General features: G+C 39.2%; 1 long non-coding RNA gene across 2 annotated transcripts in view; it reads right to left on the reverse strand.

Annotated features, from left to right (window-relative positions):
- LOC142489464 (uncharacterized) overlaps window positions 1-19,794 on the reverse strand; it is a 64,218-nt gene that overhangs the window by 17,742 nt on the left and 26,682 nt on the right. For both annotated transcript variants that reach the window (XR_012799867.1, XR_012799866.1), the window contains exon 3: window positions 13,009-13,170. This is a non-coding gene — a long non-coding RNA (uncharacterized LOC142489464). The remainder of the gene's footprint in view (window positions 1-13,008; window positions 13,171-19,794) is intronic.

Consider the following 19,794-nt stretch of genomic DNA (forward strand, 5'->3'; position numbering starts at 1 on the left):
ATGACATTGAGGCTATCAATTGGTTGACCCCATTGACCTTCTTTAATTTTCCTTGAATTTTACCAGTATAAAGTATACAAAAGTAAATATCTTGGGACAGACTAATGCAATTCAGCTCCAGGGGAACCTATGGTTGCAATTCTATTAAAAAAAAAATTCAAGTGGGGAGATTGCTGCTTTAAGTGTAACCTCTTCTATGTGAATGACACTGCAATGAATTATCACACTGCGTTACATACAGCTCCTCTGGCAACAAAGGATAAATGCTCACAACTTTTCCATCCATTGAAATTAACACCCCTTGTAATGCCCTGTATGTATATATCTTTGTCTTCTTTTTTTATAGTCCCCAGCTAAGTGTAACTACATAGAACAACTTTACATAGTATTTATAGAACGTTTGCTAATCATTTTTTTTTTTTTACAAGTGTGAAGTATATTTATTCAGGGTTTCCTTTGCTAATCTGTGTTGGTGCTTTGCAAATTCTAATATTATACACTTCCATTAAGCATAGATCAGTAATACTTTAGGTAAAATGTAGATCTCATTAGCTGGACTCTTTTGATCATTGTCAAACTGGAGCAAAACCAGTGTAAAAGATGCACCACAAAAACAAAACATTGCATTAATTTTCTTTTTTAAATTGGGTACAGTTCTTTGAACCAGTTTTTCAGGCAGGAGACCTGCCTCTCTGCCTTTGTGTTTTGAAAAATACTTATAGACATGTGTAGTTTTTTCACCGTGAAAGTCTTTCTTTACAAAACTTCAAATACAAAAATATTATTAACGTAGAAATAAGTGGATTTTCTTTGAGCCAGAATCCACCATGTATGTTCCTTTTATTTTTGTCCTATTTATATATCTGGAAATTCAAATGTTTCTGTTTCCCCTACAGATGCAAATAGGCTGCCTGCTTGGTTGTGGGCTGCACCGATGGAAACTGAAACTTCAAAAATGTACTGGAATAAATTTACTAGGCCCCAATGACGCATGTTGTCACTACCTTCTTTTCTAGGAGTCTGTCATGACATTCGTGAGGATAGCATGTCATTGCCAGTTGGAGTAGAAATGTGAATCCAAGACATAATAACATGTACAGTAAACCAATATAGCATGGCGACACTTTGCCTGAGAATCCTTTTTATATCCTGGACTAGTCCCAAAAATTAAGTCAGTTGAATCACAATTTCATTCCGCAGGCCTCCTTAAGAACGATACAAACATACTGTAGGTAACCAATGATGTACAGAAACCATTACAGTACTACTTACAGTAATATTAAAGAAGTGTATTGTTATTGATTGGACAGTAAACTTTCAGAAAATCGCAATCTTTATCTTAGCAGTTTTTAACAAATATTATTTCCTGCTGCATAGAGTAATCTCCCCGTTTTGCTTCCACAGTCACGGGCAGGAGTTATATTATTCAATCATTCATCAATTGTGAAACTAAATTTGTTGTATATCTCCTGACCTGAGGCTGTGGTAAGCAATACATGGGAAGAACCATAAGGTCACTCAGACAACATATACAAGAACATATCAGATTGATAAAGAAAAAAGATCTTAATCATCCGGTGTCCAAGCATGCTGCTACTTGTCCAATGGGAGAGTCAAATAGGTTATCCTTTAAATGAATAGAACACATACCACCTCATAACAGAGGTGGTGATCGTGTTAAACAACTTGATAAGAGAGAGATGCACTGGATTTTTATGCTACGTACGAGGACTCCCTTAGGTCTCAATGTCGACTGGGATATTAGCAATTTTTTATGATTTCACACATTTCATAATATTTTTCACAATATTATTCATATATTGACTCCCCTGTTTTTCACCTTCTTCTATATACAAATTCCAAACTGTAATTTTTAGCTGCTTTTATCTATTAATATGCAATCTTTGTATTTTTGCCTGATTCCATATGTCCATTACAAACATAGATATTTTTTTGATATAATATTCCTTATTCATTGATATTTCCGAAAGATTCTGATCTTTAAATTTCAGATGTACGTTTGGAATCTTTCATGATGTAACAATGTGGCAGGTATATACTTGCAATATTGATTTATTGCATATGTCCTGTTGCATTAATCTATACAAGTAATATTGCACCATTATACCTGTCTGGGTATAAGTCCTTTATCCTCTATACTTCATTTAGATTTTGCTTCATTGCTTGTTTTGGATTATTAATCATTTTTATCCCTACATTTAGGAGAGATATATGTTTACATCTTCTTATAATAATATATTCTAATTCGTCCAGTTTAAGTAAATTTAGGGAATCTTTTTCCAACATCTTTACATATAATTGTTTTTAATTAGCTATACTAAGGATTGGATGTATTTCAAAACTTATATTCATTAACCTTTGTTTTCTCATTTTTAATCTATGTAATTGATTCGTATGTCATTTAACTATGTTTAGTATTTGTTTAGTGTTGTTGTTAATGGACACAATAAAGTTTGTTTTATTGCATTGAACGTCATGAAGTGATGACGCTCTTGACATCATCACGTCAGTCTGTATGGCGCAAATCTGCGGATCACTTCCTGATTCGGTGAACATACATAAAGCAATGCAGCAGGTAAGATTCTTGTACACTTTGATAAAGCCTTTACAGGCGAAACATGTCAGTGTGATTTTCTCCGTTTTTTGTCAGCAATAAATTCGTGATTTTGTTTAACCCTCTTTGCTTTTTTCTTAGTGGTGCGGCGACTTTATTGGCATTTTTTGCCATTTACTCTTCATCAAATTTCACAGCGCAACGCACGCTAGGGATGGCACCCAGCAAGTGAAGACATACCATAGGAGAAAGAATATTTAATCTCTGTGAGTAACAATGTTTTATCTGCTTATCTGGATTCAGTCTTGTTAATAGGAGGTTGTCCCTGTATACTTGGTTAGTTATCTGCAAAATTACATTTCCCTGTATGCACTTTATACACCTCCATCAGACTCCCACGTCCTGGAATGAATTATATACCAAGCCTTGCTTAGGGTGCCCCCTGCTGTATCATCATTTGTGCTTATTACAGGAAATTTAGGATTTATATGTAATCCGTTTTTGTTTCTGTTCTCAGTGCACCCCACATTCCTTGAGCCCCATCTCTTCCCTTTTGGGAGATTCTATTCTGCATACAGTAATAGCTTTTGTAAAATGAACAACAGTATAATATACTGTTGTAAGGTTCGGCAGCTTCACGGGCTTGAAATCTGAAGTTCGAAGTTAGGAGATAAGGAGACAGAGATAGCAAGAAGTGGAGGAGATATAGAGAAAACAAGGAGAGGAGGAGACAGAGGGATGACGAGGAGGAGGGAATGGAGAGCAGTGTGCACACTGGGTAGGAAGGAGTGCAATGAGAGGGGAGGAGAGACAGGGGAGAAAACTGAGAGACAGCAATGAGAGGTGGAGACAGATGAGATGAGTAGGAGAGGAGGGAGTGTAGTGTACACAGAGAGAAGCAGACACCGTATTGCAGGGAGTGCAAAGACAGGGGAGGAGAGCAAGGCATTACAGGGAGGGTTGAAAACAAAGAAATGTTTAATTAACAACCTGTCAGTTCTGCTAGATTGGCGTATGTTATGCCGGGTACAGCTAGTTTCCATTATAAGGGATAAAGTTAACATAGAGCCACAGATAGTTTTGTACATAAGCATTGTGATCTTGAATTTGATTTGTAGAGATTTTTAGGACTTGTATATGGAGACTTACGGTAATGCACTATTTTTACAAGAATTTTAACAGACTTGAGAATGAGGGTTATTTAAGCAATAATGTGGATTTGATGTAAAGGTAAAAAGTGGCATTTAGACACCTTCTTGACAGTAACAGGTAGCAGCAAAGAAAAAATTAAGAACCATTGGAATAGAGATGTTTCAAACGTTTGCCCAATTACACAAAACAGGGACATTTTGGACTTTCACCCTTACAAAAAAGTGTGCAAGTTGTAAACATTTGAAAATATTCACATAGGATGGTAACATGACTCAAAGATCATCTGTACTGCAGGCAGCTAGTGCTTGATGATGAGGACAGTACAGTGAATTACTGATTACTGACTGACTTTACACAGTGACAGTGCGTTCTCCCTGCAGTCGTGGGAAATTATAGTTCTTTACCCATGGGATTGTTAGATGAGCCACATCAGTAACTGTTGTGATCAGGTAGCTATTATTAAGAAGATGAGCACATAAGTATAAAGTAAAATATATGGTGTGACGTCACAATTACTTAGAAAATAAAGAAAGGACTGACAGGGAGGAGATGTAGAGATGTGAATGGGATGTCACAGAATAATGCAATGTGCTTGAATGTGATGTTATGCTATAGTATTCACATTTTCTGTATAGCAGTTGGCAAGGTCTTATGCTGTGAAGGTAGAGGGGGAGGCTGCATCATAGAGCAAAAAACATAAAAGTGGAGAACAGATATAGGGAGTTGAAGTTAGAGTGAATGCTGGTGAATTAGACAAAGTTGTAATAAAAGTGAATGGATTTTTAAAAGTAGAAATCTGCTAGTTTGCCCATTTTGTTAGACTGATATTTTCAACAATCAGAAATATTAGAAAAATGCTGAATTTTTCTTTCCACTTTGAAGAAAGCGACACCAGAAAAAGGAGTTCAATCTCCAAAACAAATAGAAAAAATCTATTCGCTTTCTGTCCGTGATATTGTACATGCTGTAACGGCCATAACATTATCCCAGCCAGGATCATTGTTGTACTGACATACATGTATTGTATATAGAATATCATGCCTCAAATTGACATGCATTGTAGTATTTGTATACAGTATGATTGAAAAAAATTGATCAATGTGAGAACTAATACACTCATTTGTAGGACTGTAAAGCTAACATAAAATGATTTTGCTTTTGTGTTGTCTAGTATAAATGTTGCTTATGCTCCAATATAACATTCACTTTTCAACAAGTGAAATACTGTACATAAGAAAATGTTGGTCTAATCAAAATTTGCCCAATGATGCTTGAATAGTGCAGTTATATTTTAATTAATAATGCAAGTTCTGTTGCTTGTACTTAATGTATGCTAATTAAATATATCAAGACACACTGATGGATGTAACATGTATGTTGTGCAGTATTATTTCCATAACACCATGCACTGGATCATGCTTCCCTAAGAGGGAACAAAACGCCCATAGGTGTGAAATAGCAATAGAGGTCCTCTTTGCCTTCTAGCTGTTTTTGTTTGCCATGTACCTAATAAATGACATTTTACATTCAAGCCTTTCATTTTCGGAGCTGTGCGCTGCTGTTTTATTCCTTTTTTGCTCTATATTTGTGTACTCAGCAGACGGCAGGAGATTCGAATGGCATGATTGTGGAGATTCGGATGGCATGGTCTTGTGAGTACTTGTCTTTTCCCCGTAATACTTTGGGGAATTAGAATTGAAAGATGTATACATTTGCCTCATATTGGAGGGTCCATATGTTGCTCTAAAGTGCAGTGTGTCCAGGGGTTGTTGATGGGTTGTTTTGAGTCCCTGATCACACAGTGACCACAGACGCCTATTACCCACTGTCCACTACTACCTTTCAACATTTGAGAATATATCTATCCGTACACTATTGGGCTAGATTACTACTGTTGGACATTATACTCCAACCCAGAACTTTATATGAAGGAACTCCACATCTCTAAAATGTATTGAACGCTAACAGTTGGCTTATAAGTGAAGTTGAATTCTCTATACCCTATGGCATCTCTGAAGCACTCATATTGGACCTTTTTTTTCTGCCTTTGTATTAAAATATAATGCTCTTAGCAGGTGGGATTAATTTATATGAACATTGATGAAAACTCAAAACATTTAATGAAATTTCAAGCAGGGATTAAATAATGTATTTATTCTGTCTTCACCACAATAGTTTACTTAATTAATTTTAATAGATTCACGTACTGTAGCTAGAAATGTATTTTTGAAAATGACCTTTAAAAAGGCTATTCCATGTTACAAATACTGCACATATAAATATTGATGCTAAATCTGCTTTTCGGAAATAATATTGTACAGTATTACAGCTTACTTTTTTCACCCCCTTGAAGAAAAATGGTTGGTACAGTACCTATATTATTGGAAGAGCCAGATATAATTTTTTTATCTTTACCTATACTTATTAACTATGGGATTAAAACATCTCTTGTTACCAGCGAATGCTGGCTAATTTCTTCTTGTGCCAACACATGGGATCTATTCATTAAATGTCAGTGTGAAAAAGGCAGTTTTTGCATGGTTTGCCTCATTAAGCCCTTATTGCATGACCAAATCATGCAATAATGGCTACTTTTTATGCAATTTGGTTCTGACTGTGCTATTCTTGGCGAACACATAACATTTTATTTTTATGGGCTATTCATTAGGCTGTGAGTTTGCAGATTGCCTAAAAAGCATGTTCAAAATAGACCTTTTGCAAGAGAGGAGAGATACCTGTGAACACACCTGCGATACCTGGGGAAATTGGCAAAATTAAATATGAATATATTTTACATATACACTTCATGTTAACCATAGTGGTCATGAAGGCATCATGCATACCTTCACATCCATTGTGGAAACCAAGGAATTAATCATCTTAAAAGCTCACCTTATACTAAACATTTACCCATTGCATGGAATAGAGGCTAGTAATGCATTGTTATGTAATGTCCTATTACTCGTTAAGGCATACAAGAGATTAACCCATCATACCTCTCTCATAGCGGCAACAAACACAAAATATGCGTTCCCCGGCGCTATAACTTGGACATATGTCCAAAATACCGTAGTCCAAATGTCAGTCCATAAATACTGGGCAGACTCCGGATTCCTGGGAAATAAACAAAGGACACACCAATTGTGCAGTATCTAGAACAATGACACTTAACTAAAACTATAAAAACCCTACTTACAAGAAATCAATCTTGTTCAGACAGGGGAGAGAATCTGTGCTTGTGCCACATCTTCACCTCGATCTTTCACGGACCCACGTGGTCTGACCGGATGGTTCCCCTCCAGATGGTACTCGGGGCTTACAGAGCACGCCAATGGCAATGACACCCGATGAGGAAGGGAAAGAGGACACAGCCTGGTGTAATACGTAACTACACTTTAATAAACATTAAAAACCAAAACCACTCACACTTACAATGTGGATGTGGTATCTGAACAACTCACAAATGCCGTCTGCAACCTGTATCCAACCCGAAGAGTCCGGAGACCAAGTACACAGCGTGCACAGCGTGCACGTGAACGCTCGCGGCTCGCGGGTGGTGACGTCGGTGACACGCGTCTCTCTTCCGGCATCGGGCAGCTAAGGTGGCGTACAGGCACACACAGCACTAAGCTCCTCCTCCCTACGTGTTTCGTGACGGAACGTCACTTCCTCAGGGGTAGGTGGAGCTTAGTAATAACATCTCTATATTTACACTTTGCAAAAAGAAGGTACTCTAACAAGGGGCAGATACTGTTTGATGATTGGCAGACAGTGTTGTAGGCTTATAACAGCAGTCTGAAAACAGATCACTGATTGGGTCATATAAGCCTTACAGCACATGACTGAGTGGTCACAGAAAACAGTATATATAAAAAACAGTGCATGAAAGACATATAAACCATATAAAAACCTAGTTTATGCTGATATATAATCAAACATATTGAAACAAGGTATTAAAACATCTTGCATGTAATGAATGGAATTGTAGGATCCATAATGATAGTTTCATGGATCTTTTAAAAAGGCTGCTAAGTCAAATTTTTTATTGAGCCGCAGGGGGGAAAAGGTTTTTAACACATAAATCCAGTAACTTTCAAGTCTGGAAACCGTGTTTAATCTATCACCCCGATGCCAATTAATTTTAGAATTGTCAATGCTCATGCAGATTATGCCGTCAGAATTTTGGTTATGTTTTAATTTTAAATGATTAGAGACACTGTGTGTCTCTAGACCTCTCTTGATGTTATATACATGCTCGGCGAAACGCCGTTTTAGAGGTCTACCAGTCCTGCCGACATATTGGAATCTGCATGGACATTCTAAAAAATAAACACACAAATTGGTCTTACAGTTAATAAATGTTTCAATATCAAAACCGATACCAGTTACACTGGATTTAAAATGTTTGCTTTTTCTACTAGATCTACACCCAATACAATTATGGCAGGTGTCATATCCTTTGACAAAAGTGAACAGAAAGTGCGCAACTATTAAACAATACCACACACGTGAAGTGATAATACAGTGATATTAAAGGTAAATATTATGTGACCTAATATTCAGATTGGAGCGTCTGCAGCTGTGGTACCGGGGATGGCTCAGGGCACCCCCTAAAACGTTAGACAAAAACACAAAAGACACAGCGCACAACGCTCATAGTGCATTAAAGATATATTAAAACAACTAAATAAATAGGGTAATTATTGTGCGTACATCAATAAAAATTCAGTTAGACATTTATGGGATATGTTACCCATCCACCAGCACTGCGACCCGGATAAAATGTCTTTAGCAGAGATCTTGCATCACACTGTGGACCGGATCAGCAGTCATCTACTGTTACTGGAGTCCGTGAGTAAGTCCCAGATTCAGAATGGGTAGATAAGGAGTCCTTTAAATGTCCCCGGTGAAGGTGAACAGTGTCCAGCCACAAGTGGCTCACTGGGGAACGGCCGTGTCCCGCGGTCCTCGCGACGGCTGGTCTCTCTCCTTCTCCCCACCTCACTGGCACTTCCGGGTGATGACGTCACTCCAACTCGCGTCGCGTCAGAGTTCTACTCCGGTGGCCGGATCAGTATATGTGAGGGCAGAGAGTCCAATAGTACACTATCCTACGCGTTTCGAAACCGTAAGGTTTCTTCATCAGGGAATAAAGAATGGCATCATAACTGACATTGAAATACCCTGCGCTAGCAGCCCATTGGTCCGTCACACGGACGTTTTACCCAATGGGATAGCGACAAAGGGGGGAGTGAATCCTTACATAAAAAAACTATCAACAACAACTTTATTTATATACGACATGTAATAGTGTAAAAAACAATTCTAAAATAAAAGAAAAAAATTAATGCATCATAATATTAATCAATTCAGTCTAAAAACATATAATACAGGCATACCCCGCTTTAAGTACACTCACTTTAAGTACACTCGCGAGTAAGTACACATCGCCCAATAGGCAAATGGCAGCTCACGCATGCGCCTGTCAGCACGTCCTGAACAGCAATACCGGCTCCCTACCTGTACCGAAGCTGTGCGCAAGCGGGGAGACTATACAAATGCGTTATTTACATCAGTCATGCACGTATATAACGATTGCAGTACAGTACATGCATCCATAAGTGGGAAAAAGGTAGTGCTTCACTTTAAGTACATTTTCGCTTTACATACATGCTCCGGTCCCATTGCGTACGTTAATGCGGGGTATGCCTGTATACACTTAGCATTCTGAAGCTAATGAAATTGGAACATAATATTTTGCAGTATACTCTTTGACTAATCAGAAATTTCTAAAGGAGAAGCATGAACTATAGTAATAAAGGGAGAGTTTAAAATTGAACCATGGCAAGAAGAAATGATAAAAAATGAACCTATATACATCCCAAAATATTAATTTTCTATATCAAAATATATATATATATATATATAAAAATTTAAAAATTCATCCTATATACTTTTAAAACATTAAAAACCTAAAAAGCTAGTCCTAAATTTTTTTTTACTCTAAAAAAGTTCAAAGGAAAGATTTACAATAATAGACCAATTTATATGAAGTACTCAATACAGGGACCAGATATCAATATCCTCATTTAGACCCCCTGGATATAGTGTGTTCAATTTATGTATCCAGAAGGTTTCTTGTTTTGAAAGTTCTTTAACTCTATCCCCTCCCCTTCTATTCCTCTTTATATGTTTAATCCCTTTAAATAGAACAGAGGAGGGGTCCCGATTGTGGTGTAGTGCATAATGTTTGGATAAGCTATGTTGCATATACCCTATTTTTATATTTCGCAAATGTTCTTGAATCCTTACTTTTAATGGACGCTTTGTGCGTCCCACATATTGCAAGGAGCACGGGCATTCTATTACGTATACTATATGGTCTGTATTACATAGAATAAAATCAGTAATTTCGTGTTCTTCTCCAGTGGAATTACAAGTAAATGATTTCCTGACAGAATGCATGTGTTTACACATCGAGCACTTCCCACACTTAATTTAAAGGGATTAAACATATAAAGAGGAATAGAAGGGGAGGGGATAGAGTTAAAGAACTTTCAAAACAAGAAACCTTCTGGATACATAAATTGAACACACTATATCCAGGGGGTCTAAATGAGGATATTGATATCTGGTCCCTGTATTGAGTACTTCATATAAATTGGTCTATTATTGTAAATCTTTCCTTTGAACTTTTTTAGAGTAAAAAAAATTTTAGGACTAGCTTTTTAGGTTTTTAATGTTTTAAAAGTATATAGGATGAATTTTGAAATTTTTATATATATATATATTTTTTGATATAGAAAATTAATATTTTGGGATGTATATAGGTTCATTTTTTATCATTTCTTCTTGCCATGGTTCAATTTTAAACTCTCCCTTTATTACTATAGTTCATGCTTCTCCTTTAGAAATTTCTGATTAGTCAAAGAGTACACTGCAAAATATTATGTTCCAATTTCATTAGCTTCAGAATGCTGTGTATATTATATGTTTTTAGACTGAATTGATTAATATTATGATGCATTAATATTTTTTTCTTTTATTTTAGAATTGTTTTTTACACTATTACATGTCGTATATAAATAAAGTTGTTGTTGATAGTTTTTTTATGTAAGGATTCACTCCCCCCTTTGTCGCTATCCCATTGGGTAAAACGTCCGTGTGACGGACCAATGGGCTGCTAGCGCAGGGTATTTCAATGTCAGTTATGATGCCATTCTTTATTCCCTGATGAAGAAACCTTACGGTTTCGAAACGCGTAGGATAGTGTACTATTGGACTCTCTGCCCTCACATATACTGATCCGGCCACCGGAGTAGAACTCTGACGTGACGCGACGCGAGTTGGAGTGACGTCATCACCCGGAAGTGCCAGTGAGGTGGGGAGAAGGAGAGAGACCAGCCGTCGCGAGGACCGCGGGACACGGCCGTTCCCCAGTGAGCCACTTGTGGCTGGACACTGTTCACCTTCACCGGGGACATTTAAAGGACTCCTTATCTACCCATTCTGAATCTGGGACTTACTCACGGACTCCAGTAACAGTAGATGACTGCTGATCCGGTCTACAGTGTGATGCAAGATCTCTGCTAAAGACATCTGATCCGGGTCGCAGTGCTGGTGGATGGGTAACATATCCCATAAATGTCTAAGTGAATTTTTATTGATGTACGCACAATAATTACCCTATTTATTTGTTCTTTTAATATATCTTTAATGCACTATGAGCGTTGTGCGCTGTGTCTTTTGTGTTTTTGTCATATCCTTTGAGGTTGTTGAGCCATGTGACATGACGGTCCAAAAGATTATCAATAGGACAACTTGGAGCCAACGTGGACTTTAAATTCCTTGCTCATCTATAGACTATTTTAGGTTTATTGGGGAGGCAAGTTTTTAGAACTGTATCTCTTTGAAGGATCCCCCAATACTTCCTAAATACTTGAGATATGACAGGGGCTAGACCACTATATTGAGTTATAAACATAGGGAATTGTCCTTGATCTTGTGAATGGGACTTCTTGGATCTAGTTACTGCCCCTTTAGAAATAATGGTCTCCCTATCAATAATGTCTACTGTAGAGATGGCTAGGTCTAAGTCTTGTCTTTTATAATCTCGTTCTAAGAATTTTTCTTTAAGGTCATTCACTTGCTGTTTATATATTAAATCATTCGAATTTTAATTCGCAGGGCTTGACCCCTAGGAATGTTCTTTACCAGAATATAAGACTTTAAAAGAAAAAGTCATTCTAAGAATAGATAAGTTAGAGAAAGAGGTCAAATTACCAAACCAAAAAAGTTTGCTAGGGATAAACGAGATTATGAAGATAACAAACAGAGAAATTGGAAAACTGAGAAGATCATTACGATTAGTGAAGTAGATGTACAGTAAGTGGACACGAGACCGTTCCAACATCGGGTAATTGTAGAGAGAGGATTGATTCTACCAAAAGTAATAAGTCTGACACCAATCTAATAGATACAAGAGGAGCGAAACCCTCTAGACAAAATAAGAATCCAGTTCCTAACCAGAATAAAATAGAAAAAATATAGAAAAAATAGTCTAAAGCGCTCCAATGCAGGTATAATAGAATAAAGCAAGCCAAACCACTAATCCAAAGTCTAAGGAATGAGTAATGATATTAGTACTTAATATCCAATATTATGGGTACTATCCTCCTGAAGACAGGTGGTAGATGGTACATGCCCACCCACCATCAGTCTCATTGGCAGGTTCAAAACCAGAGACAGAACATAAAACACAGACAGAGCTCAGTGCATATCCAGTGAAACTCATACACGGTACAGTGCCTAAATATACATGTATAAATATCTATTAAATAAAATGGTCTTTTAGTTTAACATTTTTGGCCAAAATTGTTGTAAGCCCCTGAGCCACTGCACGGCAGACCACATTTCCAGGGGTCCCTAACACTAATATAAATTCTTAATAACCTGTGTAATACCAGGAAGAATGATTTATAATAAATCTGTCAATATTAGTTGCAAAGTTCTAAGTCTGATTGAAGCTTTTAATAACCTGTACATTACCGGGAAAAGTACTCTGTATTAGATTTGTCACAACCATACTGCAAGCACGCAAGTTCCCCTGTGTGGGAGATGCTATGGAGTGAGCTTTTAACCATTTAAATGTGGGAGGGGGTAAGCTTCAATTAGGTAGGAGGTTGCCACCCTCCAATCAGCTAAGACTAGCTGAACAAGAATTGTAAAACATACTGGACACCTAACATTGGCAGGTTCCCCTGAACATAAATAATACTCACAGATCCTTGGAGTGGTAGGCAGGCAGGAAAAAGAACGCTGTGATGTTCGAAACGCGTTGGATGGGTCTTTGTCACATTAAAATGCCCTTTTAATTTATTTTTGATTCTGGGTCCTTCCTGCTCCGTTTTTGCTTGTGCGCTTTGTCCTCTATTTACTTCTGCCTAACCAGAATAAAAAGATACCCACTTTTCAGAAAAGAACCAATTGACTACCACTACCGAGATAGATCCCCTATAGATAAAGCCCATGAGGGCAATAATGGGATGAGTTATACACAGGCTCCTTTTTTAGATTATCATCGGGGTTGAGCACCATTCCAGGAAGGATGGAGGGGTCCGAGAATACAATCAGGGAGACAGGACCCAAAAAGAATAGAAAGGAAATATCAAGAACAGAAGAGTCAGAGGGAAGAGAGGAGGAACAAGGAAGAGAAAGAGAAAAGACAAGACCAAGGGAGAAACTGGTAAAGAGATGTATCTTTAATATCAGTAGTGTCCCTCCTCCCACCCTGGGTTTAAAGCTCGCCCCGCCCCACTGTCCAGGTAAGCAGGTTTTCTTTTCATGCATCTGGTTACGACAGGTTCAATGCCAGGACCATCCTTCCCCTAATTATAGAGGTAAATAAGGATTTTAACCAGTTAGTGTTAGGCCCTGCGATATTATGGTCAGGCCTTGAAAGTGGCTCGCAGGCTTATACGCTTTGGCCAAAGGGTTAACTAAATGACCCTTTTTTCAAGAGATATACAGTATACAGACGAGACAACGAGTATTCTAAAACTTGCCTTAAACTAGCCAGGTACATGCTAGGTACATGCTGACACATTTCAGTGACATTTCTGCAGAAGCTAATGGCCCTTCAGATTAACACAGCATGTGTCCCTGGCAGTCCCATTCTGTTAATCCGATGGACCATTAGTCTCTGCAGAAATGTCACTGAAATGTTTTAGCATGTACACTGGCGACACACTTTATTCGAGCTTGGCTAGTCCCACGAATTCGGGTATACCCGGGTGTATTGAGGTTTGTGACTGTTTTCTGCCCGAGTGCATTGAGTTATTTTCCAAGCAGGGATTGAAGCATTTTATTCCCGCTGGCTGCAATACTGCACAGTATATATATATATACTGCATTACAATTCATGAATTTATGCCATCTGGTAGACACGCAAAGCATTGCAGCCTATTAAATCCTAATCATTATCATTTAACAAATCAGCCGCCCATCAGCCAGGCATGAACCCAGGCTGGGAAGGCAAATGCAACGGGGCTTGTCAGAGGTGAGGAGTGGCGCATTCCAGGTATCTGCCAGGTACATACCGGGTATTTGCTCGAATAAAGTGTGTCGGTGCAGTATCTTGTTGGTGATTGCCACTGGTTTGTTTCAGAATAACCGTCTGCACTACAGTAGGTATTTCACTGTGCATTTTTGTCACATTGAATGTTGCTCTGGACTATATATATATATATATATATACATGTAGAGGTATCAGTACCGTGTTAGCCGAGCTTCAATAATCAAAAAATAAATAGATGATACCGTTCTGTGGCTAACTAAATGCTTTTATTTTTGCGAGCTTTCAAGATACACTGATCTCTTTTTCCGGCGATAAAACAATGAATGAAGCAAGCAAAGGGTATACTTAAAAACAGTGTCTCTTGGAATGTTATCTGTGCTTGTCCCTCCCCCGGTGTGGATGTGATTTATGGCTGGAGGTGTTAAATGGTTCCTGAAAGTTAGTGATGTAAGAGTGTGTGTGTGTATCTGTGTGAATATAAATGAATGGAGAGCCCACAGTGTATACAGTGCTTTACAAAAGGTGTATGTGGAGTGGGAGTTAATATAAATGGTGTGGGTAGGTGTGGAAAAGTGTGTGCAGATACTATGTGGTCCCTAATGGTGTATAGGGATGGAAAAACAAGGAGTATTAGTATGTGTAAGAGACAGCTGTGTGTGCATACATATAGCACAGTATGTACAGACATGGCCTTTAGCGCTCATGGGAAGAGAGTTCACTTGTGTCAGTAATGACTCATAAAATTTCAATCTCTGTTTAGGCTACCGTTAAGTGTCCCGAACTGTTGCATACATTTGTATTCATGCAACCGTCTATATATAGTGGTCATTTTGGGGGTTTCTGAGAGCTTGCTGGGTGTTCATTTCTCCACTAATCTGGGGGTGGGGGAAGGGAAGGGGACAGGGGAAGGGGAAGCTCCCGCGTCAGCAAAATGAGGATAGTATATGAAATCAAATAACACACAAACTGGTGCAATAAACGGATAAACTATAATAACAACATAAACAGACAGACAAGTTCCTCCTTGAATGCACTCAGAAAGGTAAGTCAGAGCGATATGGTTGATAGACAAGAAATGTGCACCGAGAGTGGTACACCAAAGAATCCCCTTTAGATAGGCGCACTGCAGACCTGAAAATATAGACGGTCAGGGGTGGGATGTGGTGTATAAAAATAAAAATAAAAAACAACTTTAATAAATATTCATATAATGGTGTACATAAAACCGTATATAGTGCTGTGCTATACACTGAGTAGTAATAGACTACTGTTGGTCTATATCAAACTCCGTCATGCGTCTCAACTATGCTCCCATTAATATTGTCTCCCTTGTTGTTTAGATGAAACTGGATAGATGCTCTTCGTATCAGAAGTCTAGGTAAGTATATTAATCCTGTGGCATATTAGTAAGTATAGGCTCTACCGAGACTTACAAAGTATTCACGCAGCACATTCAGGCGATATGTACACTGCGCATGCGTCATGTAAGTTAAAAAGTTGGAGTCTGTTTTATGTACGTGTTGCGCATGCGCCGGAACAGTGCGTGAGATTTAACTGTTTGGATGGCCCGTTTTAGGTAAGTAACGGGTAAAGGGAGCACTGGGTATGATAGAAATGTTTAGTAGTGATTGAACATAGTGACACACAAAGCGGCTGTGCCTATGGATCACTATAGATCACTTTTTTAAGATGAACCCAGTGTATTACGGGATGCGTATTCATAGTACATTAGTGCGTTCATGCGTCACACATTGTAATGTACTTGCTCTAGTAATATGTCCTCTGGTATAGTATGCGTCTCAGTTTGGGCGCCGGTACAAGGGTGCTGTACACCTTTAGTTGCTAGTGTAGTGAAAGTAGTAAGCGCAGTACTGGGCTGATGAGTGATATTTAAAACGAGTGACCGCAGTGCTGCTTGCTTGTACACTGCTGCAAAGAGGAAATAGGGCATAACATACGGGACCCAGATAGTCAGAGCAGCTGTGTCTATATAAAATAACATAGACGTGTATGCATGGTTGTATCTGTTGTATTTATAACGAGCAAGCTGTTTTGATAGTGAGTAGCAGGTGCCGCCCTGTGGCAGCACTGACACCTCTTTAAATGGGTGTATCAATTGAAATATAGCTTTGACACAGATCCGCGCACTGAAGGAGCTAGTAGAGATAGCAGACGTAGTAATGCATGAGTCATGAAACAGCTAAAAGACCCGACATGCCGCATGTTTCGTCACTTCCTGTGACTTCATCCGGGGTGGGCGTTACTTGGTTCCCAGTCGCTTCTTTATACCCTGTAGTTGCCATAGTGATCGTGGGACTCCAAATGCTGATAGGTGGTGGTGCACGAGTACTGCATCCAAAACTGACCTAAGTTAGTGCTTGTAAATACAAATTAGAATAGAATGGATTTCAAAGATTTGGTTGGTGACAACAAAGATGAGTTGAAATAAAGTCTTGGTTCTGACATAAATTTATAGGAAAGAGTTAAAAACAAAACCTTCGTTTAGGCCAGATGGGTAGTGGGTATTGAGCAAATAAATCCATCTGGCCTCCCGTTGCAGGAGTTTCTTATCCCAGTTCCCCCTGCGAATGCTGGGGGGAACATGGTCTATGCCTTGAAAGTTAAGCGTATCAAGTTTCCATGCATGGTGGTCCCTAACATGACGGGAGACCGGGGTGTCCAGAGCATTCCTGATAGATCCTATATGTTCCAGGATGCGTCTTCGGAGTTCTCGCTTTGTCTTGCCAACATACTTTTTTCCACACACACAAGTTATCAAGTAGATAATCCCACTGCTCTTGCAGTTAATAAACTGTTTAATGGTGTATGTTTTATTGTTGTCAGTGTTTGTAAAGGTCTTGCTTTCCTTAACATAGCCACAGGCTTTGCAGTGATGGCATTTATACGTGCCTTTCACACTTAACCAAGTTGTGCTTTTTCTGTTGTTTCCCAGCATAAAATGGCTGTGCACCAGATGGTCTTTAATATTTGGTGCCCTTCTCCAGACGATGGATGGATGACTTCTAAGAACCTTCTTCAGATCTTCGTCGTTCGTCAGTATAGGCCAATGCTTGGTGAGTATCCTGTGGATATCTCTCCACTGATTGTGGTAAGTGGCTATGCATCTGATTTCCCTCAATTTGTTGCTCTCATCCAGAGATGAGGATTTTAGTAAATCAATGCGTGGTGTGTTGATAGCACGATGATATGCCGTCTTGAGTTGGCGATTTGAGTATCCCCTTGCTAGGAAGTTATCCCGCATTTTCTTGCTCTCTTCCTTAAATGTCATGATGTCTGTGCAGTTGCGTCTGATGCGCAAAAATTGTCCTGTGGGGATACCTCGTATGAGGGGTTGGGGATGAAAACTGTCGGCTCTGAGGTAACTGTTTGTGGCAGTCTCTTTCTTGTGGTTTGTTGTGGAGAGATAACCATCCTCGTTGATAGTAATTCTTAGGTATCAGGTTTTCCTGATATGGTTGATAACATTAAAAACCTTTTAATCACCAAATAGTAAGAACATATTGTATAGAGGGAAATGGTAGAAGTAGTCCACGGCCAGTCCCTTAAAACAAACCAAGAAAAGATCTTCCTAAATAGGTGTATGGAAGATAGTGGGGACAATACACCACCTAGGTGTGGGCTACAGAAAACTGCAAAGTCTCGCCACAAAATAACTTCAGACTTGAGAACCTGTCCTGTTGGCAGGAATTCTATTATCAAAAACCAGCACACCTATAGAAAAAAGTATGCTGATACTAGATCTGAAGAAGGTGTGGGCTACAGAAAACTGCAAAGTCTCGCCACAAAGTAACTTCAGACTTGAAAACCTGTCCTGATGGCAGGTTCTCAAGTCTGAAGTTACCTTGTGGCGAGACTTTGCAGTTTTCTGTAGCCCACACCTAGGTGGTGTATTGTCCCCACTATCGTCCATACACCTGTTTGGGCAGTGACCTCTGCATTAACTGTGTTATTTTATTCTGAGGCCATAACTGGATACGGTCACTGAACCGTGCCTCTGGGCACTAGCAGAGCACGCTTTGTGCTTGCCCTACGCAGAGGTTACTACTCACTAGCCACGTAGTTAATAGCTATGTATGTGGTTTAATTTATGTTATATGTATTACTCTCCACATCATTCGTTGACTTCATTTGTGTTCTGGAGTTGACATACACCCCCATTCCTTGTGGTCTATGTATACGGATGTAAGGGCTTTATTACTCACGAACTGTATATGAACCGCCTCTTCAGATCTAGTATCAGCATACTTTTTTCTATAGGTGTGCCGGTTTTTTGATAATAGAATTCCTGCCATCAGGACAGGTTTTCAAGTCTGAAGTTACTTTGTGGCGAGACTTTGCAGTTTTCTGTAGCCCACACCTTCTTCAGATCTAGTATCAGCATACTTTTTTCTATAGGTGTGCTGGTTTTTGATAATAGAATTCCTGCCAACAGGACAGGTTCTCAAGTCTGAAGTTATTTTGTGGCGAGACTTTGCAGTTTTCTGTAGCCCACACCTAGGTGGTGTATTGTCCCCACTATCTTCCATACACCTATTTAGGAAGATCTTTTCTTGGTTTGTTTTAAGGGACTGGCCGTGGACTACTTCTACCATTTCCCTCTATACAATATGTTCTTACTATTTGGTGATTAAAAGGTTTTTAATGTTATCAACCATATCGCTCTGACTTACCTTTCTGAGTGCATTCAAGGAGGAACTTGTCTGTCTGTTTATGTTGTTCATTTCTCCAAGCAGGCACAATCAAGGGGGTAGTTCGACTGAATGGTTTGCTGACACAGATTGTCTCTGACAGGGGCTCCCAATTCATAGCAAGATTCTGGAAGGATTTTGATATTGACTTCCATTTTTCCTCCGCCTACCAGCCACAGTCCAATGGTCAGACGAAGAGGACCAGTCAAATGTTGGAAAAGTTCCTCCTGTGCTATGTCGCTAAGCAACAGGACGATTGGTTGGAGCTGCTGCCATTGGCAGAATTCACCATGAACTCCCTGTCCCAAGAGTCCTTGTAGTGCTCTACCTTCGCGTCTCTAGGGTATAACCCGACTACCTTTCCCCATGACTCCTCCATAGTAGGAGTTCCTGCAGAGGATACCAGGGCCGATGACCTACAGGATTTCTGGAAAGGCATTCAAATGACTATTTGCATGGCAGCAGAGGCACAGAAGAGAAACACGGACAAATGTAGAAGGCTGACCCGAATACCAAGTTGGAGATGAGGTCTGGCTCTTGATGCAGAATGTTCGCTTACATCAGTGTCATGGGAGAGGGGGTTTGGCCTGGTATTAAAGGGGTTACACCCCATTTTGGCCACCCCCTGCTCTCACTTGGGAAGCAAGGGGTTAACTGGACTGCGGTCCAGTAATGTGTTTTTACCCTGCTTCAGTACCAAAATGTGTATTCCCCTTTAAATATGTATTGTTCCCATTCCAGTGTCTGCACCAACACATACACTGGGATTGATGAGGGAGAGG

This window comes from Ascaphus truei, chromosome 3, assembly GCF_040206685.1.
Source record: "Ascaphus truei isolate aAscTru1 chromosome 3, aAscTru1.hap1, whole genome shotgun sequence".
NCBI lineage: Eukaryota > Metazoa > Chordata > Amphibia > Anura > Ascaphidae > Ascaphus > Ascaphus truei.